General features: G+C 43.7%; 1 pseudogene; it reads left to right on the plus strand.

Annotated features, from left to right (window-relative positions):
- The first annotated feature begins 1,968 nt into the window (after positions 1-1,968).
- On the plus strand, positions 1,969-2,109 carry LOC147028711 (signal recognition particle RNA; annotated as a pseudogene).
- The last annotated feature ends 22,721 nt before the right edge of the window (positions 2,110-24,830 follow it).

The following is a 24,830-nucleotide window of genomic DNA, read 5'->3' on the forward strand; positions in this document are numbered from 1 at the left end:
TCAGTGGTGATAAGTGTCTAGTAAATGTTCATTTCTTCAAGGGGGAAATGATAATTGTCACGTAATTAGATAGGGACACGGGATAGGGTAAGTGTGTCTGCGTAAACCCCTTTTGGTATTCTCTGGAGACTGGCCGTGACGTCACCGGACAGTGCAGCGGATGGCTCCGCCCCGTGATCACGATTGGCAGAAGGCGACGGCGGTGGGCCAATAAACGGCTCGATTGGAAGTGACGAGGACAGGAGAATAAAAAGGTTCTGTTCGGGGTCGAAAAGGAAGAGGAAGAAGATCGGGACAAAAACGATTGTGTTTTTTTGGTGTGGAGGCTGTTGCGCGGAGAGCATCCTTGTTGTTGTGCTGATTCGATCGTGTTCCTCATCGTGTCTGGGAGCCTTGCTGAGCCTCGTGCCTCACCTTGGTTGGCTCTGGGGTTCTGCTGACTCGGAGTACGGGGTCGAACGGTGGGCGGACCTGCCTCCCTCTCCTGCTCGCAACTTGGCACCAGAACTGGTTCCCTGGCGGCTGTGAGCGGACTTGGGCCAAGACCAGGAGGTCGACAGCACCACGGTTTCTCCTGCCCCCCCCTGACGAGAGCAAGGCCAGCTCGTCCGACGCCGATCCAGGGACAGTTGCGTCCACACCACGGTCCAGCCTGACCACCAGAAATAGCTACGTTCTGTGTGTGTGTTTGTGTGTGTGTGTGTGTGTGTGTGTGTGTGTGTGTGTGTGTGTGTGTGTGTGTGTGTGTGTGTGTGTGTGTGTGTGTGTGTGTGTGTGTGTGTGTGTGTGTGTGTGCTTGGCGCCTTAGAGGGATTAAGATCTGTATATTCATTGGAATTGTCTGTGTTTTTCCCCACGCCCGATCCCACACCATCCCGTCGAATCGCCCCGGATCCCTCTTCTTGAAGAGTCTTGTTATTTCTGGTTAATAGTAAAAACGAATAAACATCATCAACTCAGTGAAAAGTGACTCGTGCCACCTTCCTCGTCCCGTTTGCGGTAGAGCAATTAGAACCGCCATGTTTGGGTTATAAATAAATAAACCGCCTCCATAGTTTCGGCTCATTCTACGTTGTCGGGACTATTCAAGTCCCGTGGACGTCACAATATATATATATATATATATATATATATATATATATATATATATATATATATATATATATATATATATATATATATATATATATATATATATATATATATATATATATATATATATATATATATATATATATATACGAGTGATACCCGTGCCCATGCACGGGATAGCAGTACAACATAGCTGGTAGCAGATGACAGACCGTACACGGGGAATGCCAAAAATACGCATTGTGCAAAATGCAAGTGGTACTATGGAACGCCAAGACTTCCCAAACATTGGCGGCATGTCCGCTAAATACCACAGCAATTTCATAGGGATCATGTGACGGCGAGCCGAGTTTTTAGTGTGCAAGCTTGGTAATATATATATATATATATATATATATATATATATATATATATATATATATATATATATATATATATATATATATATATATATATATATATATATATATATATATATATATATATGCACATACATATATACATACAAGCCTGGTGTTGGCGCAGTGGTTAGGGCAGTGGCTTGGGATCCAAAAGGTCCTGAGTTCAAGCCCCGTTGGGCCACTGAATTAATACACCAGGGGGTTGACTCAGCCTGTCATCCTTCCGAGGTCAGCGAAATGAGTAGCAGTATACTGGGCCAGTGTATACCCCGGTTAAAATAGGTGTACCATATCCCTGTGTCGTAAGAGGCGACCAGGTTTGCGTCAGGAAGGGCATCCGGCGTAAAACATGTGCCAAATCACTATGCGGATCACACGGATGATCCGCTGTGGCGACCCCTAACGGCAGCAGCCGAAAGAAGAAGAAGAAGAAGAAGATACATACATACATACATACATACATACATACATACATGCCGGGCGTAGTGGCGTGCGCCCGTAATCCGGCTACTTGGAGGCTTGGGTTGGAGGATTGCTTGAGGATGGGAGCTCTGTGCTGGGCCTCGCTATGAGAGGGTGTAGGGCAGCCCGGAATCATGGCAAAATCCAATCCTTATCTCTGTGTCGTAATAGGCGAGCAGGGTTGCGTCAGGAAGGGCATCCGGCGTAAAACCTAAGCCAAATCAGTATGCGGATCATGACGGATGATCCGCTGTGGCGACCCCTAACGGGAACAGCCGAAAGAAGAAGAAGAAAATATATATATATATATATATATATATATATATATATATATATATATATATATATATATATATATATATATATATATTAATGTATATTTAGATATATTTGTGTCTATACATGTTTATATATATATATATATATATATATATATATATATATATATATATATATATATATATATATATATATATATATATATATGTGCGTATCTATAGCCGTATTCTCATGAGCTCCATTATAATAACACTGAGCCCCATAATTTGGTAAGGCAGCAAGGCACAGATCGAGTCTCATGGCAGCAAATTCCGCATGACCTGTGAGCAACATTCGTCGTCTCCCACAATAATGCATCGTCTCCGCCCTGATATGCACCACTAATGAGGTTGTGCTGCTGCAAGACAAGGTAACCTCAACAAAAAAATGGCTCTTTCGACTCTGAATACGACATTCCATTTACATATGTGCACGATGTAACAGCGTCACGTTGTACTCAGTCAGAAGAGCCGTTTTTTGTTGTCTTTATGTATGTGCAGTCCCATTCATAAATCTTCATTATACACTTGTACCATGCATAAATCTTTCTTTTGATGTGCTATTATTCTGCCCTCATGCCCCCCCCCCAACCCCACTAATATTTTGGTATTTCTGATGAAAATACAAAATCAAACAGATGAATACCTTAATTAAAATGTTTTGTGTCTGTGAGAAATGTCATATTTAACCTTTTCTATATTTTAATTACCTTGTATAAAATACAAGCAAAAATTATGGACAGTTTGTGAAGATACATTGCAGAATATGGTAGATATGATTGCATTGTCCTTTTCCGTTTGATCAAATTAAAAAGGTAGGCAATGTGTCTTTTATGTGAGATTACATTGGCTAAAGCTCAGTGAAGGATTATCTTTACCTGATGAAAGCTTCTCCTCGAGGCATTCATCACTCACCAGCAGTTAATAATCATTCAACAACATCAAGTTGTGTTTTCATCAGGACTTCCAACAGAACGGAATTGAATGCTTTGTGACAAGCAACTTGCAGGTAACCTATGGTCGGTGCCATTAGAATGGATCCTTAACTGCAGACATTGTCCAGAAAAATTATTTTGGAGAAGGATGTGGCTGAATTGTGTGTACGATATGTATCTGTATGAATGCAGGATGATTCAAGCTCGCAATAAGCCTTAAATATAAAAGATTTCAAATTATAAAATTATTATATATATATTATTTTTTTCTTATTTTCAGTGATTAAGTGGGTGGTGATTGAAGACTTTGGGACAAATGAAATTCGTTTTAGTTTTACAGCAGCAAAAATGATAAAAGAATATTCGCACTTATTTCGGTTAAGATTAATTGACAAACAATGGTAAACAAAACAAAAAAACCGGCTCTTCCGACTCAATAAGGCATGACGTCAGTGTGATGTATTCAGAGTTGGAAGAGTCCTTTTTCGATGTAAAGTTATAGTTACAAACTGCAGAAGTTAAATAAATCGTTGTTGAATCAATTTCTGCACTTTTCTGGACCACGTACAAACACATCAAGCAACAATTGTTTACACAGCCAGCATCAAACTTTCTGCAAGCAACGTCAATCAAAACCTCGGCCAGCCATTCCTCCCTCCTTTTCTTCCTCTCTGTTTCCTCTCCCCAATTTCCTTTTGACTCATTAATTTTTCATGCAGCATTTCACTGTCATCACCTTTACATTTTTGTTGTTCTGACAAAACTAACATGAAAAACTATAAGAACAAGTTACGTAGTGTACATGAAAGCACGATTCATTCAGTGTCCATGTCAGTGCCAATCACATAGTCCTTGAAATCGGTTGGTCTTTGCCTCTTCCGCTGTGAACATCTGTGCGCTGCCACCTCCTTGTCAACAGTCATGACTGCAGTGTCTCCCTTGTACCCACTGTTCTCGGTTTTGTTTGGCACTACATTGGAGCTTGCTGCTGCATCAACTGTGTTACTGCATGGAGGTCGAATGTACCATCCGGTTCTGCAATTTCCATTTCCCCCAGAGTCTCTTCTTGTCTGTCGCTGTCTTCTCCAGTGACAGCCACATTGCGTGTCTTCTCATCATGACTGGAAGCAGGTTCCTAGGATTCATGTTCCGTCCACAAATACTTTCCGTGTCCATGGTACCTACACAACCTGTTGGCCCAGACCTGATGAGGAATGTTACATCGGACAGGCAATTCATTACCATGTAGGACCCTTTCAAGTTGCTCATCAGCTTGGACAACTGACCTTTCTTCCGCTGGGGGTTGTAGAGCCACACCATGTCAGCTCTCTGGTAGGTGGCCTAACTGGCCTTTATGTCATAATGATGCTTCATCACTTCCCCAGAGAACTTCAAAATTTTCCTTGACCTGATGATGAACCTCTCAGAGCCTGTCAAAGAATTTACTCACATAGGTTGGAGCATCTTCGGGTGGACCCTCATCAGGTGGTCTTCCGGTCAGGTCAACCGGAAAGCACAGTTCATGGCCAGGCATCAGCTTAGCTGGTGTGTACCCAGTGGAATTGTGCTCAGCAGAATGGTAGACCATCAGTACGACTGGCAGATTCTGACCCCATCCCATCTGTCCCTCGACACAGTACTTTGCCAGCTCCTGTCCTAAGGTCATGTTAAACTTCTCCACCTTGATTTCTGACTGTGGCCAAAGAGGCATGATTCTCGTCCTTTGGATCCCAAGCAAGCGGCAACTCTCCTTGAAAACATGGGACTCAAAGTTTCGACCTAGGTCTGAGTGCAGCTCATTGGGCATCCCAAACCGGCTGAAAAATTAATCAACCAACACTTTGACCACAATAACAGCTTCCTGATGGGAAATGGCATAGGCCTCTGGCCACTTCATGAAATAGTCCATGGCAATGCAGGTATAACAGTTCCCTGTAGAGGTGAGCAGCAGTGATCCAGCTATGTCGACTGCAACCCTCTCTGTGGATGCACCCACTTGATGGAGCTGTAGTGGAGCTCTTGCCACTTGCTTCGGACCTTTCTTAGCACAGTAGGTGTTGCAGGATTGACACCACTCTTCTACGTCCTGCCACATACCAACCCAATAGAATCATTGCTGGAGATGACCGAAGGTCTTCCTCGCACCCAGGTGTCTACTGGCAATGCTATGATGCACCTATATCAGTATGTCAGGCCTCACCCTCCTGGGGTAGCACTGTCTGCCAGTACTTTGTGAGGCCATCAACAGATTTCCACTTCTGCTGGAGTAATCCGTCTTGCAAGCATAGACTGTCCCACTGTGCCCAGTCATTTTTGGTGGTGGGAATTCTGGCTGAGACCTTTTCCCCGGCTGGTCACAGTTCTCTCCTCCAGGTAACAGATGATGGGCTGAAGGTCCTTGCCCTCCAGCTGCAACAAGTCAACGTCTGCATTGCTTGATTGTGTGCTGTCCCCTACGGTGGCCTGGCAACTTTCTCCTTCTTGTGGCAGTGCTCACATCCCTCCTCACATGGCCGATGACTGAGGCTGTCTGCATTACCCTGGGCTCTTCCTGGCCCATACTGCACCTCAAATGTGTACAGTCCCATCTGACCTATCAAGAGAGCTAGCTGTCCTTCAGGATTATTCAGTGCCTTCTGACAATGCGATGCTTCATGATCGGTCCTGATCATTAACTTAGTTCCATAGAAGTACACGTGAACATGCTCCAGGCTGTCCTTGATGTCTAACAGCTCTTTCCGTGTTACACAGTAGTTCCTCTTTGGTCTACTAAGGCTCCGACTGAAGTATCCTACCACCAGTTCTTTGTTTTCTTTCTTCCGAGAAAGAACTCCCCTGATCCCATGGTTGCTTGCATCACAGTCAAGGATGTAGGGCACACTGGGATCAGGAAATAGCAAAACAGGGGCACTGGCCAGGCCATCTTTGAGCTGATAAAAAGCCTCCTGACTTTCTTCAGACCATGTGAACTATTGGTCTTTCTTTGTTAGAAAGTGCAAAGGTGCAGTAATCACAGCAAAATCTCAGACAAACCACCTGTAATAAGTGCAAAGCTCCAGGAAACTTCGAAGTTCAAGAACACAAGCAGGTGTTGGCCAGTTCTTCACAGCTGTGACTTTTCCCAGATCTGTATGCACCCCATTGTCACTGAGTATCTGGCCCAGGTACACTGTACAGCACTTCCTTCTGGAACAGGTGGCACTTCTTTGGACCCCACTTCAGCCGTGCTGCTCGGAACTGACCAAAGACTTCATCCAACCTCTCCAGTTCCTGCTTGAATGACTGCCCGAACACGATTATGTCATCCAAGTATGCCAGCGCTGTCCTCAAGTATAATCACTCTAGGACACACTCCATGAGACATTCAAAAGTTGCTGGTGTATTGCATAGCCCATATAGCATCACCTGCCACAGACCTTGCCCACTGCCAAAAGCTGTTTTCTCCTTGTCCTTGTCGGCCATCTCGACTTGGAAGTATCCTAAATTAATGTCGAGAGTTGAAAACCACACATAACCAGTCAGAGCATCTAGTATATCATCCACCCATGGCAAAGGATAAGAGTCCTTGACAGTTACTTCTTTCAGCGCCCTGTAGTATATACAGCACTTCATCGACCCATCTTCCTTCCTCACCAAGATGACTACTGATGACCACAGGCTGCAGGATCTCTGCACTGATCCCTGCTGAATGAAGTCTGCCATCACCTTTTATATCTCATTCCATCTGGCTGGAGCCAGTCTACCCAGTTGCTGCTTGATTGGGTGATGATTCCTGGTGTTGTTGCAATGTTTCACCAGGTATGTGCACCCCAAGTCATGATCTATGGCCAAGAAGACATCTGCATATGATGTCAGGAGTTTCTTTACCTGTGCCCTCTGCCCTTCTGTTAGACAAGTGGAACTCCTCTTGAAAAGGTCTCATAAATGTCGTGGAAAGTTATTATGCCCAACTACCTTACCCTGTTTCCAAATACTTGGTGGAACCTGGTCAAACGCTTGGCAGTGCCCCCACCAGAGTCCCTCCTGGAATCTACTTTGGGACACTGGCAACATTCTTCACAACCACTCAAATGCACCTTTGAACTGGATGAAGCAAGGTTCATTCTACCCTCAGTCCTTTTGAAAGCTTGCACTGCAAATTACCCTCCACGAGACCATGCTGTGTGTGTGTCTCCTGGTCACATGATCTTGCACAGCGTCACCATCTCTGACTTCGGTGGCACAGTTAGTCTGCAAAGCAGTATAACCTCAGAGCTCCTTGTCCTCACAGGCTCCATTCACACCATCCGATGCTTGACCCTAAGTTGCGTGTCACCAATATTGAGCTCGCACTTTCTTGGAAGTAAGTAGTCCAGATCCAGGATGCATGAATCCTCGATGTCTGCAATGTACACCGGATGATTGCTTTCCTCACCCCCTGAGCTTGATCTTCACATCAACAGGTACAGGCAACACAGCACAATGTCCAGTTATTCCACATAACTGTCTGGTTGAGTCCGGAACATATTTATGACATATAATTTCAGGTTGAATATAATATCAGGCTACGGAGTGTGATATTTCGGTTTTCATGTCGTGGTAGTCATCGTCGGTGATAGACTGAAATCTGCTGAGGTGATTGCCAATGCTCCGCAGGTGCATCCCATTGATCTATATGCTGATTATCGCAACAGACGACAGTGTGTGTGTGTGTGTGTGTGTGTGTGTGTGTGTGTGTGTGTGTGTGTGTGTGTCTCCTCCTCAGGCACCCACAGCACACTCTCCTCCCCAGGAAATTACTTTATTCAAATCATCTATCCCCATGAATTTTTCAATGGTTGACTGCGACGTAGAGGCCATTATCCTCGCTGTTGGGGAGTTAATCGGTTTGGAGAATGTAAAAGTGGCTGTTTGCATGAATAAACATGTGGTAATGTTGGTGTTTACAGTAAACATGGTTGCTCAAGTAGTCGAGCATGGGCTTTTCTTTCCTCCTGACCTGTTTGTCCAGCTATGTCCTCTCGACACGCCGCCAGTTCCGGTTTCCCTCTCTAATATTCCTCCGTTCATTAAGAACGTACAACTGGTTAATGAACTGGACAAACTTGGTTCTGTCGTTTCTTCAGTTACTATGGTTCCTTTACGAGGGAAAATAACTGTTTAAAACATATCATGTCCTTTCGTCGTTTTGTTTATGTGATTTTACCAAGTGGTGTAACCTCATTAAATGCAGTATTGACCTTCAAGGTCGAAGGGTACACTTTAGGGTCTTTGTCTCTATAGAGTCTCTAGTTTGGTTTGAGTGTGGCCAATATGGTCATTTAAAAGTCTCCTGCCCAAATAGGTCCATGGTTGGAGACACGAGCCTCGCTGGTGATGAACGACAGGGTGATACTGAGATCATTGTTGATAATGTTAATAGTACGGGTGCTGAGAGCCCCATTGTAAACAAACAGAGAAATAGGAAAATAACCCTCTCATCTTTCTCCAATCTCAGCAATCCAGACAATAAGGTCTTGGCTGGTCCCCCAACCTTCGCTCAAGTGGTTAGTGAAGGAGCCAACCTCCTCCTTAGCAGTTAGCTCCAGCTGAGGTAAATCCTCAACCTCCTCTACTTCCAGAGTCAGTTTAGGATTGTGTGATAAATATTGAGAACTTCAGTGTTGTCCATACATTAGCCGAGTCTCTCGAGTGTTCTGAGGTTCAACCTCCATGTGAGGTTGAGCCTCCATGTTTGTCCCCTGTTGAACCTTGTGTTGATCATTTCCCCCCTCCCTATCTGGGGAGTGGTGAATGTGTACTAATTTGTGATCTGTCTGTGATTGACTCATCTATTGAGGCAGCTGAGCCTTGTAAAGCTCTTGTGCAGCAGGATGCTCAAGATGAAATCTCAGAGTGCTGCATTGATTATCCCATTTATTTGGCAATGGATTCTCAATGCAATGACTGTGACTGATGGAGGTTATTCCGTTGCCTCACTAAGTGATGGTGACGCCAACTTCCCATCAGAGCGTATCTGGAGATTCTATCCCTCTTACTGAAATCATGGATTTCTTCCAAAAAAGTTATCATAAAATATACTTGAAAATTGGAGATTTCTTCGTTTATACTCGTGCCTTCATTATTGGCACTCAGAGTGTTGCACAGCAATCTGCAACCCTTCATGTTTCTGATAACTCACTGTAAAGACTGAAAAGGTATCTTGTTACAGCAAGGAAAGAATTAAACTAGTAATGGTTGAGTTGCTGCATATGTTTTCATAAACATAGCCAGTTTGAACATTAATGGTGGGTGCAGTCAGCTGCGTTAGTTGCAGACTGTGCAATTCGCCAGGAAGGAAAAAATTGATATCCTCTTATTACAAGAGAGTCGTGCCACTTTAGACTGTATGGCTGAGTGGCAGCAACAGCTGAATGGCACTTGGTTTTTTTAGTAATACAGATTCTGCGAGTGCGGGTATTGCTTTTTTTGTGAGTACACGTTAGTCTGTCGCTCCCCCTATTTTTAAAGAAATCATCCCAGGCTATCTAGCCTCTGTAGAGCTTCAATACAATCAGAAACAATTTGTTTTTGTTAATTACTACGCTCCAAGCGACATTACAGATAGAGGAACTTTTTAAAACCATTCCTTTCTTTTCTTGCAACATCTATCTTCTGATACGTTGTTGTGCTTTGCAGGGGATTTCAACTCTACTTTGAACCCAACTTTAGATCGGAACAGTGCATAGCCACATCCAGCGTCAAGTAGGCCCCTTTCCAATATTATATCGAATCATGATCTTAACGATATATGGTGGCAACTACACCCGAACCTGCAACAATTTAGCTGGTGTCGGGTTTTACTAAATCATCTTTCACTTGCTCGACTTGATAAATTTTACATTCCTAACTCTACTACCAATCTTGTGACACATACAGATATTGTTCCTTCTGGTTTCTTTGACCATTACTTCGTAAAACTGTGCTTGTCACTTCCTGGTTTTAAACACAGTACATTGTATTTGAGTTTTAATACTTCCCTTCTGAGTGTTCCTTTTTTCAAGTCATCATTTGAGGTTTTTTGGGAGAGGGTTGTGTATTTACAACATCAGTTTCTAAACCTCTATCAGTGGTGGGACAATGCGAAGGCGCAAATCTATGTTTTCTGTCAGCAATAGAAAACCATTTGCTCTCGAAGTAAACAATTATGTATCGACGCCTTGAAACAACAGATTCTTCGATTAGAGGCTGAGGACCTCAGTGATGATAAAAAGGTGTCAAAACTGTGCTGGAAGGCCTTGATGACCATAAGGCTCCTGGATTTAATGGGTTGCCGGCTGAATTTTATGAAACTTTTTGGGATATGCTTGGTCCTGCTTTACTTTCAGTTTTTAGCTCGCCTGTTCGAAGAACAGAGAGCTATAGTGATACCCCCGGCGTGAGCATGAGCATCAGCGTGAAAATGTTAAAGTTTTTAGTGCAAGTTATTTCCTTTCTCATGTTTTTATCTACCACACTATTTTTTGCTGATTACAATATACAAATACATATATTGCTTTAAAATTGTTTGGATCAGACTTCACTGCAATGCTTTTATAAAAAAAATATTATTAGACTAGTCTTTTAATCAAAACGATAAATGTATAAACAGGCGAGCATTGGGTGGCATTGACACCAACTCTCTGGTTTTATACAGCCTCCAGAAGGGCTTATTACCCCTGAGTTGTTGACGTGCAGTTGTTTGCCTTATCCCTAAGAAGAGGGATCTGCATCTGGATCTAATAATTTTAAAGTGATTCTTCACCATTGAGAAATAGGTCTAAACAGATATATATAGCACGACATCTCAAAATGTTGGGAACACATTCGGACGAAACTTGGTCAACAAGTTCGGTGTGTGATAAGGATGAATTGTTTCGATTTTGGTGAAGATCCAAATCTGGATCTGGATACGAGAGTTATTTAATTCTTAAAAGTGATTCTTCACCATTGAGAGATAGGGCCAAAAACGATATAGTACTGTATGGCATGATATTTCAAAAATGTATTGGGCCTGATATGTTCTCATAGATCAGGCATTATGGGGTGGAGATATATGCTCAACCAACTGCCCTTCTAGTTTATTATTTATTCATATGAAGACTTTGACTGCTTTGCTGCATCATTTTCTGGGAGCACAACTGTGCTGCTGATGCATGCCGCTGTTATTAGCTCATTTTGCTGACCTGTGAAGGATAACAGGCTGAGTCGACATGATCTGGTGTAGGTCAACAACTCAAGACAATAAGATCTTAAACCAGCCACCTAACCATTACGACAAACATCAGGCCTGTCAGAAGAGGGCTGTCTGAGGCTAATAATAGATTTCTTTAAGGTGAGGCAATAGATTGCCAGGACATCTCAGAGGTAAGAGACTTGTCTGAGTTTTAAAGGCTGGTTAATTTGAAGAGAATTGCACAAAAAACTGTCACCATTGTGCCTTTGAGGAAGGGTGTTGTATTACGAAGCGATTCTTTCGAAAGAGCCATTGCACTGGCTGTACTGTATGCTCGCTCACATTGACTTGTGGATGCTGTAGATGCCACATGACCTTTTAAAAAAGTAGCCTAATATGTGCAGGTACATTAGCCAAATTGTAAATTCCTTCCTTGCACTTTGAAAGCAATTCAAAACCACCCAGAATAGTCCTTGGTATTTAAGACTGCTCCAGACCCACGATTAGGACTTCGGAAACTGACTGATGTTCGTGAAAAGGACCATAAAAGATCACATTGTGCATGTATATTTTACCACCTTGTACTATGATGTACATATATATATATATATATATATATATATATATATATATATATATATATATATATATATATATATATATGTATACACTGATGAGCCAAAACACTATGACCACTGAGAGGTGAAGTGAATAACATTGATTATCTTGTTCCAATGGCAGCTGTCAAGGGGTGGAATATATTAGGCAGCAAGTGAACAGTCAGTTCTTGAAGTTGATGTGTTGGATGCAGGAGAAATGGGCAGGAGTAAAGACCTGAGTGACTTTGACAAGGGCCAAATTGTTATGGCCAGACGATTGAGTCAGAGCATCTCTGAAACGGAAGGGCTTGTGGGGTACTCCCAGTCAGCAGTGGTGAGTACCTACCGACAATGGTCCGAGGAGAGACAAACCACAAACCGGTGACATGGTGTTGGGCACCCAAGGCTCATCAATGCACGAGGGCAACAAAGGCTATCCCGTCTGATCCAAACTGACAGAAGGTCTACTGTGGCACAAGTCACAGAAAATTTTAATGGTGGTCAGGAAAGGATTGTGTCACAATCCACAGTGCATCGCACCCTGCTGTGTATGGGGCTGCGTAGCCGCAGACCATCAGAGTGCCCAAGATGACCCCTGTTCACCGTCAAAAGTGCCTACAACGGGCACGCGAGCATTGGAACTGGACCTTGGAGCAGTGGAAGAAGGTCGCCTGGTCCGATGAGTCCCGTTTTCTTTTAGATCATGTGGATGGCCGTGTACGTGTGTGCCGTTTACCTGGGGAAGTGATGGCACCAGGATGCACTGTGGGAAGATGACAAGCCGGTGGAGGGATTGCGATGCTCTGGGCAATGTTCTGCTGGGAAACCCTGGGTCCAGCCATTCATGTGGATGTCAATTTAACATGTGTCACCTACCTAAACATTGTTGCAGACCAGGTACTCCCCTTCATGGCAATGGTATTCCCTGATGGCAGTGGCCTCTTCCAGCAGGATAATGCGCCCTGCCAGACTGCACACATTGTTCAGGAATGATTTGAGGAACATGATGAAATGTTCACGGTGTTGCCCTGGCCTCCAAATTCTCCAGATCTCAATCCGATTGAGCATCTGTGGGATGTGCTGGACCGACAAGTCCGATCCATGGCGGCTCCACCTCACAACTTACAGGACTTGAAGGATCTGCTGCTAATGTTTTGGTGCCAGATACCACAGGACACCTTCAGGGGTCTTGTGGAGTCCATGCCACGGCAGGTTGGTGCTGTTTTGGCGGCACATGGAGGACCAACAGCATATTAGGCAGGTGGTTATAATGTTTTGACTCATCAGTGTGTGTGTGTGTGTGTGTGTGTGTGTGTGTGTGTGTGTGTGTGTGTGTGTGTGTGTGTGTGTGTGTGTGTGTGTGTGTGTGTGTATATAGATATGTGGGCCAGGGGTCGGTGGCGAGAACGACCACTAGGTGGGGAAAGCTTGTGTCGTCTCCCACCAAACTCCCTGGAATTGTAGGCCATCCCTCGGATAACTCCGCGAGCCGGCGGGTCGTCTAACCCACCGTGGACGCCAATATCTCAAACGCGTAGCGTAGGGTCTATTTGTCTATAACCAATTTATCTAATTAACTACGCGATTTCGACTACCGGGGAAAGCACGCCCTCCGCACGTCTTGCTCGAACCGGGTCACTCCACCGACTGCGGTAGAGTTCCAACTACTGACTACCAACTCCGGTTCGGGTGCAGCCAGGCGGAAACTGCCAAAGCCGTGCCAGCTGGAATGAATGGATTATCGGGGAAAAAACCCCACCTAAACTCAGATCCGAACCATGCTGGACCAATTCAAGAAGGGACGGAAACGAACTGGGAACATTTCTAACAAGTTTTATTTTCAGTAAATGAAGCCACAAAGCAAGACTTAACGTGAATATGCAAGAAGTATTTACAATGATCCAAAAACACTTATTCAGTTCTACTTACAAGACGCAGACACACACAAAAATGAAAATAAACCCAGAGTCTTTATTGGACTCTCGCAGCCGTGGAGAGAGACAAGCTGGGGGTCAGAGTTTGGTGGTGTATCTGACCGTCGGAGGAAGGGCGTGCTCCACGATGCGGCACCTGAAAATGGTCGCTGGTTTGGGCCCCAGTTGCACGTGTGGGACTTGAGGTTCGTTGTGGAGCTCGGGTGGTGAATGGCCAGGTTCCACGGAGGGGGGTCGGGGTCGCTCTTCCCTTCCTCGTAGAGGGCCAGCAGAGACACGCTCACCGCTTCGACGCCCACCAAAAACTCTTCAAAATAACTTTTAAAAGACTCTCCAAGACCCCAAAAACACTCTCCAAAACCTCAAAAAAAACACATAAGGCCTCAAAAAGACCCTCCAAGATCTCAAAAAGACCACCTGCCTCAGAGAGTGCTCGGGAATTTATGGACCTCCCTCAGCGGGGAGGGGCCTTGGTGAACACACCTCGCTGTCCGCCTCTGATTGCACAGGTCCTACGGCCCACCTTTCCGGGGCGGGGCCTTGGCCGCTGCCAGGAAACCCCAGCCACTCCTCCACGCGGGCCCACACTCGACGAGTAACAGAATCAATGCTGCAACGGCCCTGCCGGGAAACCCCAGCCACTCTACCACGCGGGTTCATACTTGACGAGTAACAGTATCAATGTTGCACAGGCTGTCGTGCAAGAGTTACAACGTTTGTGGAAGGAACGTTGGTGGAAGCGGCAAGGAACGGCTGTAAGACCCTGCCTTGGAAAGTCAGAGTGCTTGTAGACAGCGGGTGGGTAGTGGATCGTGATGGGGAATGGAATGGTTGTTGGTTATTCGTTGGAGGATTCGTTGGATGTAAAGATTTAATAACCTAACTAAAAAGAAATCGCAATGCACGCCTTTGATTCTCCCACTTGATAAAAGGAAGGGGATCTGACTACACACAAACTTAACGACATAACTGACTTTTGGGACATCTGAATGTTGAATGCTTATGGTTTCCAGATCCGTAACAATTTACATATATACATATATATATATATATATATATATATATATATATATATATATATATATATATATATATGCATATGTATATTATTCATACATGTATACAAATAATCATCATCACACAATTTTAAAGCCTTTTTCGCTGAGCAGGGGTCAGTTTTTTTTATTGCGGGCTCCAATCACGGTACCCATTCTTGTGGCAATGTTTTTATGGCCGGATACCTTTCCCGACTCCAACTCTTCAGTCGCCTTCGACATGCAGGGATAATTACCAGTATACTGGTGCTCATTTCGCCGACCTCGGAAGGATGATAGGCTGAGTCAACCCCTCCTGATGCTAATTCAGTGGACAGCAGGGCTCGAAAACAGGACCCCAAGGATCCCAAGCCACCACCCTTACTACTAAGCCAACACCAGGTGACATACATAGAAATAATAAATAAATAAATTTATCTATATGTAAGTATAAAGTAATATATATATATATATATATATATATATATATATATATATTTATATTGTTATTGATTTCAGAATCGGATCCGACAAATACGTACAATATTCAGGTCCTCAGACAGTTATTTCCATAAATGCATGTCCACGAGAGACCCATCTCCTTGTCTCGTGGGATTCTAACACTTTGAGGTGTTGGAGAAGGGTATAGAACAGCTTCACTTTCTTATGGGATGGCCTTTTCCTCTTTACGACACGTTCATGCATGCGAGAGATAGCAGTTAGCCCAACGGAGGCTCGTTCTACCCCGTTTCCTTCGGGACACATTGGCTTGAGGTGGACGATTTATTTACACTTTGGACTTACAGGACATTTGATTAAGCACACAGCGGGCGTTTCCTGAACGGTTATTCTGATGATCAAATATGGTTGTGGATCATTTACCTCACCCATTTACCTATCTTTCATTGACATTCAACATCCACCTTTTCCCAACGATGTTTGATGACCTGTTTGGCAGCTCTATGGATGCTGGCTGGCTCTTTTTCATGTCGGGCTGAACGAGGAAGTGATGATCGCGAGAATGACGGTTGGTCACGTGCAGTGATGCGCCAATAGGCAAGGTGGATTTGGCTGAAGTCTGCTTGAGGCTCCGCCCAGACTGGTAGCCTATAAAAAGGATGGGAGGACCGTTTTTCTGCGAGTTGGTGACAATTCCTGACAGTTGATGAGTTGGTGAAAGTTGCTGAAAGTTGGTGAGTTGGTGATAATTCCTGACAGTTGGTGAGTTGTTGGTGACAGTCTTGACAGTGTATATATATATATATATATATATATATATATATATATATATATATATATATATATATATATATATATATATATATATATATATGCACCTGGTGTTGGCTTCATGGTTTGGATGGTGGGCTTGGGATCCTTGGCTCCTTATTTTAAATCCCACTCAGTTGTTGAATTCATACCAGGTGGGGGTTATTCTTCCTGACATCCTTCTGACGTTGGTAAAATGAGTGCCAGCTTGCTGGTATCCTGTGTTGGAGGGGGGACCTGTCCAGGATTGTGCCCAATAGCCAAGGAGAACGTTTCGGCAGCACCGATGCTCTGCACGGAGTATGGTCCTGATGGATATATATATATATATATATATATATATATATATATATATATATATATATATATATATATATATATATATATATATATATATATATATATATATATATATATATATATATATATATATATATATATATATATATATATATATATTGTTGCGGATTTCGCGCCCGCCGGCGTGCTGACGGCCACGTAACTCGAATCGCGGCACGTCGCCCACCGGACGGACAATCCAGTCGTGACCCTCTCGGACTAACGCCGGGAACCAGTCACGGGTGGACCTTTCGGTCTCACCGCGATCGAGCCAATCAGCCCCCGCGTGGGATAGGGTTGCTCGCCAAATTCGACCTACCTAAGTACCCACGCGGAGGGTAGACCGGGCGATCGCACCTCGCCGCAGGTCGACTTCGGACACGGGCCACTTAAGCGACCCGTTCCGTACTATCAGAATAACCGAGCGGTGTTATCGTCGACCTCGACGGTTCGATTAATTATCGGGCGTATTCAGCCCACTACCAACCCTTTACGTGAAGCAAGATGGGGATTCAATGGGAGAAAAAGACGAAGCGAAGCGGGAGAACAGTTCAATAATAAAGCACATTTATTCGCGGCACACGGGAAGCACACATTCAATTCCACCAAAAGCACACAGAAAAGACACAATGCAATTTACACAAAAAGCAAATATAAAAGAGAAAACACAATGCAGAGCTAATACCGACTACCGAGCACACGGCAACACTTATACAATTCTACTTCACAGACGGCGCCGACAACACATACCCAAAACCAAGGAAAAGAATACCCCCAAGAATGAGGCGGGCCTGAGGCCGAGACCGGGTCGCGCCTACCCGTCTGGTGATGAGACGCGGAGCGGCGATGGCGCCTCACTCCGCGGGCCTCGCGGCCAGTGTCTGGCAGGGGGTGGGAAAGGGGCCCCCTTGGTCGCACTATCTCAGCGCGGGGGGAAACAGGAGGGGGTTGCTGATGCTCGGGGTATAGAGGATCTTTATTATCCCTGGTGTGCGTCTCCACCTCGGCCAGGTCGCGCTGCCGGCCTTCCTCGGGCGTGCAGCTCCCGGCACCGTCGCGAGCACCCCCTCGTCTGCCTTCGCCGCTGCCGCCTCTCCGCCTCTGGACTCTCCACCCTGGACTCTTCTTTGGGCTCTCCTCGTTGGACTCTCCGATCGACTCTCCCCTTCGCGACTCTCTTCAGCTTCTCCAGCTACTGCAGGCTTTGGGCTCCAGACTTCCACACGGCTCTGACTGACGAACACGGTCCTTTTATCCCCCCGTAGCTTCGCCTTTGACCCCCTCCCTTTGACCTTTCACCTCGCTCCCCATTGGCCCGAGAAAAAGTGGGCGTGAAGGCTTTTTGATCCACAAATTTGCATATATCGATCGTTCTGGAGGCGGGGCCAAATCGCCCCTCGCTCACCGATTGGACGGCAAAAAGTGGGCGTGTGTCGTTTTTGATCCGTTTTTGAAGCACAAAATCCGTGATCTTGTACACGCTGTTCAACGTGCGCCCTGCACGAGTCCAACACCGGTACCCACAGCGGGGCAAGAACGGTGGCGATGCTACGGTTGCGAGGTGTGACGTGAAGGTCGTGGCGGTTGTGGTGAAGCGGTGTTGTGGTTGGTGGTTGATGTTGTGGTTGTGGTGGTAATCATGGCGGTTGGTCCAAAATAAAGATAGTAAAAGAAAAACGGCTATCCTGAAGAGTCGCAGCACGTATAAATGACATGTATTCCCACTAGACAACGGGTTTGGGCCTAACTACACATGCACTTACCGAGATACCTCACCTAAGGGACCTGAATGGTGGTTTGCGAATTTGGTAACCACAACAATATATATATATATATATATATATATATATATATATATATATATATATATATATATATATATATATATATATATATATATATATTTCTAGATCAGAGGACATAACTTTGATATTAACATGGTGATATTAAAACGAATGTGGGTTGTGTGTACCATTTGTTTATTGGTGAATAATGGTTGTGTTGCCTGTGTGGTGCCCTTTTTTGTTCTATCAGTTTTTTTTCTGCACAGAAATATTTGCCAAGTTTGTAGGAAATTGTCTGGAAGGTCATCGATCAGGCAGAGGGAGTTCAGAAAGAAAGTGATAAGCGAGAAGAGGAGAGGGCATTCCTGGCAGAGTATTTTGTGAGAATGTTATGTCAGTCAAACGAATAGTTTCTGCAGCGCGTGGCATATGCCGTTGCTCAAGCTTCATCAGCAATGTCACATCCACCCCTGCTATTCCCAGCCCTCTGGGATATGCCTTTAGCGACCTCATGCATTACAATCATGTGCTCAAGATGCCATCTTGAAGTAACTCGGCTGCTTCGCCCCCTCGCACGATCTTGGGCGAACATCATGAAATGGACAGTGAGGACTGGCCCTGTCGGAGGGCTGACCGTGGGATGCTGTGGCAATAGTTTCCATCCAAATAATTCACGTCGATAACAATTTGCTAATGCCAAGACCCGTTTTGTTTTGGGGAAAATGCCTAACACCCATAATTAAAGCCCTAAAAAGTATTTTTCCAGCCATCAATTTCTGCACAAATATTGCAGCTTTTGGGAAACGGGTCAGTCATGTGTAAAAATAATTCATAACTTTACTCAAATATTTACAGTCAGCTTTTGAGACAATAAAATTGTCAATGCAGCTTTTGCTTTGTTGCTCTTGTGCTGAAGGTTTTGAGAAAAACTGAAAATCATGGTTTATTTTGTGCTGCACACACTGGCACTTTGCTGCTGATGGAGCACGTGTGTGTGTGTGTGTGTGTGTGTGTGTGTGTGTGTGTGTGTGTGTGTGTGTGTGTGTGTGTGTGTGTGTGTGTGTGTGTAAATATATACAGAGAAATACTTGCTGGAAGCGCGTGGTAAAAATTCGATGATAGAAAGAACAACGCCTCCCAAACACCCAGTCCTGAGACCATGGGGCACAGACTATGTGCACCAGCAGGTTGCTAAGCAACCACAAACTCCGATTGGCACTGGCAATCTGGACAGGGTTACATTGCATCGCCTGATACCTTACCTGTGAACGGCCGAGTTAATTGTGATGTCGTGCCCTCAGCACACACCCGGACTACTGAGGAGCAGTACAGTGAGTGTGCACTGGCTAACAAGAGCAAATTACTGGGGTAGAACTTCCCGGTTATACTAAAGTACGGACCATGCTGGACCAATGGGGTAAAGACAAACAAGGTTGGTGTGGTTGGAGTCATGTGTGTCTCCTCAATAACCCTAACACCATGAAACCTCGTGGCCCAAAACTTCGCATGCATACTAAGGGAACTCAAAGGGAGTGCATGAATGAAAATTATGTACTTGGTTTAATTTAAACACCCCTTTTGATGATTATTAACAGGGTGCTCATCATAAAAATAAAAAAGCCTTACCAAGATGGTGACACACCATTGTGGTCAGCCCACTGTCAGCTCGCAGGGGTCTTTAGCCACCATATTTTTTTTAGCCTCCTCAACAATGCCTTGACTTGGAACAGGCCGCACCAGTTTCTTGACTACAAAGAGTTCAAAATTTATTTTTTACTTTCCTCATTCAGATCATTGAATGCCTGATCTTCATCCTACCGTATGAATCACTGTATGCATCATTTTTTTCTATGCTATAGTTTTCAAATTAGGAGTTTGGAGCAATCATATGCATTATATGATGTGATTTTTCACAATGCATCTCACAGACTAATTCATTGTATAATCGAAATCTGTCTTCAGTTTTGAGGATCAGAGCTCGTGGAAGACTAATAAACCTTTTCATTGAAGTGCTTACTTGAGTGCTTAAGCCACACCACTTCTAAAGTCCCATATTTACAGAGAGGATTCTGTGTGCATAGAGATTGAAAGAATATTAAGATGCTTTTCCAGGAGAGAGTGAGGGGAGAGCAGGAAAGATGGACACATGAATAATTTAGAAAGCCATGTGATGATGGAAGAGGATTGAATATGGGGGATTTTAACTTGCCTGAGTGATGAACTTACTTGCTATCTACCCTACCTTACCTCCAATAAAGATCATGGCTGATAGTGATGCCCAAAATTCTAAGTGACTGAACTTCAAGAGCACTGTGAAGAATGTAGATGGGATGGTTTGCCAGATGGTCCTTTCAGCGAGAGTGATATATATATATATATATATAGAGAGAGAGAGAGAGAGAGAGAGAGAGAGAGAGAGAGAGAGAGAGAGAGAGAGAGAGAGAGAGAGAGAGAGAGAGAGAGAGAGAGAGAGAGAGAGAGAGAGAGAGAGAGAGAGAGAGAGAGAGAGAGAGAGAGAGAGAGAGAGAGAGAGAGAGAGAGAGAGAGAGAGAGAGAGAGAGAGAGAGAGAGAGAGAGAGAGAGAGAGAGAGAGAGAGAGAGAGAGAGAGAGAGAGAGAGAGAGAGAGAGAGAGAGAGAGAGAGAGAGAGAGAGAATCATTAGTATTGAGAGACATATTCCAAGTGTTTGACCAACTCTTGATTCTATCATGGTCTGGAGGGAGAGAGAAGAGGCTTCTGCCTGCTATCTGAAGAATAGGGAATGTTCTGGCAGAGTGTGGAGTCATCCCCAAAGATATAGAGTGGATTTTCCAGAGTCAGAGAGATCGTTGATGAAGATAGGAATTGGATAGGGCCCTGAACACTGCATTTTGGCACTCCAGCCTTGACAGAGAGGAGAAGAAAGGATAATGTGGAAAGTCACACGTCAGTGATAAAAATGGAGGAATTCAGTAAGCCAAGTGTGTAGTTGGCCTTGGTTGCCAAACGTAGAGTTTGAAGAGCAGGGCAGGGTGCCAGACTGCATCAAATTCTCCACATATGTCTCATTTCTGACATTGATGGCCTCCATCAATTCTTTGGAAAGTAAAGCAGCATGTTCAAGGTCGAGTGACCTGCTCTGACTCCAGCTGATGGTCATAGATTAGGCAATTGGTGACAAGGAAATATTTGATGTCCACTGCGATAATGGATTCCCTGACCTTTCTGATGATTGGAAGCAAGCTGATAGGTTTGTAGTTAAGGGGATAGGTTTGTGCACCTTGGTTATATAATGCAGTGATGTTAGCTGACGTTGAAGCAGATGGAAGATAACCGAGGGCAAACGATAGACTGCAAAAAGCAAAAAGGATTATCAAGAACAGCATTGGAAGTTTTTAGGACATGCGAGCTGATGCTGTCCAATCCATTTGAAGAAACAGAGTCAACGGATGTAAGAAATGTATCCACCTTCTCAGGTGCAAAAGACACAGAGTCCAGGAGAAGTTTGGTGCCACAGGGTAGGGTGGGTAGAGCGAGTAAGTGGTTGGAGACACAAGATTTGGAAGCAAACACATAATTGATACATTCAGCCTTCTCCAGAGCCTTCGGCACCTGGCGATGCTGCCTTGCAGCAGATAGAGTTGGAATTGGGAGGGAGCGGTGCACTCTAATTGATTGATCAATTGATTGCTTGCATAATTAAAATAAATAAATAATAATCATAAAATAATTAATTTCACATTCAATTGCTGAATAGCATACCTAATCTGTTTTATCCGATCCATAACTTTTTGAAAATTAAGTAATTAATCGAAAAATGAATAATTATTCGATTAATTGATTCATCAGCAAATCAAAAATACCCCTTATAGCCAAATTACTTGGTTACTATCATGTCAAAATATCATCCTCCAAGCTCAAAATATGCCCGAGATATTGCCAGGATGAGAAACAAATAAATATATAATTAATCAATTGATAATAATTAAGTAATGAATCAATTAATTGATTATCAAAACATAAGAAAATAACGTTTTTGCCAAAGCATATCTTCACATTTGTCCACAAATTTCAGCTTCCGAGCTCAAAGGATGGCTGAGATATCACCCAGACAAACAAACAAACAACAAGCCAGACGACAAGGTGCAGGGCACGACACTTGCAAAATCTGTGAAACAAATTTGACCTCAAAAATAATTGGTGGATGAATTCACTGACAAAATATGTAATTCCTTCAAATTTCACGTCAAAGGAATGAAAATTGACAAATTTAGCAATTTGGCCTATGTTGACCTTTTGACCGAAGGTGACCTCAACAATAATTTGGGGTTGAATTCAATGACCAAATAAGCAACTCCACTTCAAATTTCAAGCCAATCAGATGAAAATTGACATTTTTAGCAATTCAACCAATTTTGACCTCAACAATAATAGGCTAGTTGAATTCAGTGACCTGATATGCAAATCCTCTTCAAATTTAAAGTCAATCAGATGAAAATTGAGGATTCTAGAAATCTCAACTAAGTTTTTGACCTTTGGCCTTATGTTGACCTTTTGGTCAATGTTGACCTCAAAAACAATTGGCTGGTTGAATTCAGTGACTTGAAATATAAATCCTCTTCAAATTTTCAGTCAATCGAATGAAAATTGAGGATTTTAGAAATCTCATCTGAGCTTTTGACCTTTGGCCTATGTTTACCTTTTTGTCTATGTTGACTTTAAAAAAAAAAAGAATTGCCTCGTTGAAGTCAGTGACCTGAAATATAAATCCTCTTCAAATTTTCAGTCAATCGAATGAAAATTGAGGATTTTAGAAATCTCATCTGAGTTTTTGACCTTTGGCCTATGTTTACCTTTTGGTCTATGTTGACTTAAAAAAAAAGAATTGCCTCGTTGAATTCAGTGACTTGAAATATAAATCCTCTTCAAATTTCAAGTCAATCGGATGAAAATTAACAATTTTAGAAATCTGGCCTATCGTTGACCTTTTGGCTGATGTGGACCTCAAAAATAAGTGGTGGTTGAATTCAGTGACCTGATATGAAAATCCTCTTCAAATTTCATGTCAATCAGATGAAAATTGAGGATTTTAGAAATCTCACCTACGTTGCTGACCTTTGGTGTATGTTGACCTTTTGGTCGATGTTGACCTTAAAATACTTGGCTAGTTGAATTCAGTGACCTGATATATAAAGCCTCTTCAAATTTCAATTCAATTGGATGAAAATTGAGGATTTTAGAAATACCACCTGAAGCCTGGTGTTGGCTTAGTGGTTAGGATGGTGGCTTGGGATCCCAGGGTCCTGAGTTCAAGCCCCGTTGGCTGCTGAATTAACACCAGGGGGTTGACTCAGCCTGTCAGCCTTCCGAGGTTGGCGAAATGAGTACCAGTGCACTGGGCCGGTGTATACCCCGGTTAAAATAGGTGTACCATATCCCTGTGTGTCGTAAGAGGCGACCAGGGTTGGCGTCAGGAAGGACATCCGGCCATAAAACATTGTCTCAAGAAAAAGCCAAACCCCTGCACAGCAGGGAAAAATGGCTGTAAAAACGGTCATTTTTTTATTTTTTTAGAAATACCACCTAAGTTGTTGACCTTGAGCCTAGGCTGACCTTTTGGTCTTTGTGACCTCAAAACTAATTCGTTGGTTGAATTCATTGACATGAAATATAAATCCTCTTCAAATTTCAAGTCAATCGGATGAAAATTGAGGATTTTAGAAATCTCACCTAAGTTGTTGACCTTTGGCCTATGTTGACCTTTTGACCTTTTGACCTCAAAACCAATAGGCTTCTTCCTTTTGACAAACTCTACCATGTGGTGAAGTTTCGTGAAGATTGGTTTAAAATTGCGACCTGCAGGTAACAAACAGACAGACAGACAGACAGACAGACAGACAGACAGACAGACAGACAGACAGACAGACAGACAGACAGACAGACAGACAGACAGACAGACAGACAGACAGACAGACAGACAGACAGACAGACAGACAGACAGACAGACAGACAGACAGACAGACAGACAGACAGACAGACAGACAGACAGACAGACAGACAGAATAACAAAATCGACTACATCACCAATGTACTTGAAAAATCTTCGATTTTGCAAGTAACAAGAAAGAAGATGGAGTAAAAACTGAGTACGCCCTACTTTCAGCGCACGGCGATGACGTCATGCACCACCGAGATATGGAATTAGGAATGAGCGGTGTGCAATTTAAAAGAAGTGAAAGCAAAGCATGTGGAGCAGAGACAGAAGCAACATGCCAACTAGTGCAGCACGAGTCAAGTTGGCTGGACTTTGAAAGGGACACAAATTCGAAAATTCAACACAACTTGGTGTGGTTTGACACAAAACATGGCCAGCAACACAGGAATGAAAAGATAACACTAAAACACAATGGATCTGGTTCGGGAAGCGTAGCTTAAAAGGTATATGTCGGGGGAAAGGAAGGAACTGCTCGAACCAGCCTCACACGTGAGGGGAACCAGAACCAGAAGATCAA

This window comes from Eptatretus burgeri, chromosome 4 (assembly GCF_056783735.1).
Source record: "Eptatretus burgeri isolate ZD-2024b chromosome 4, Ebu_testis_v1, whole genome shotgun sequence".
Taxonomy (NCBI): domain Eukaryota; kingdom Metazoa; phylum Chordata; class Myxini; order Myxiniformes; family Myxinidae; genus Eptatretus; species Eptatretus burgeri.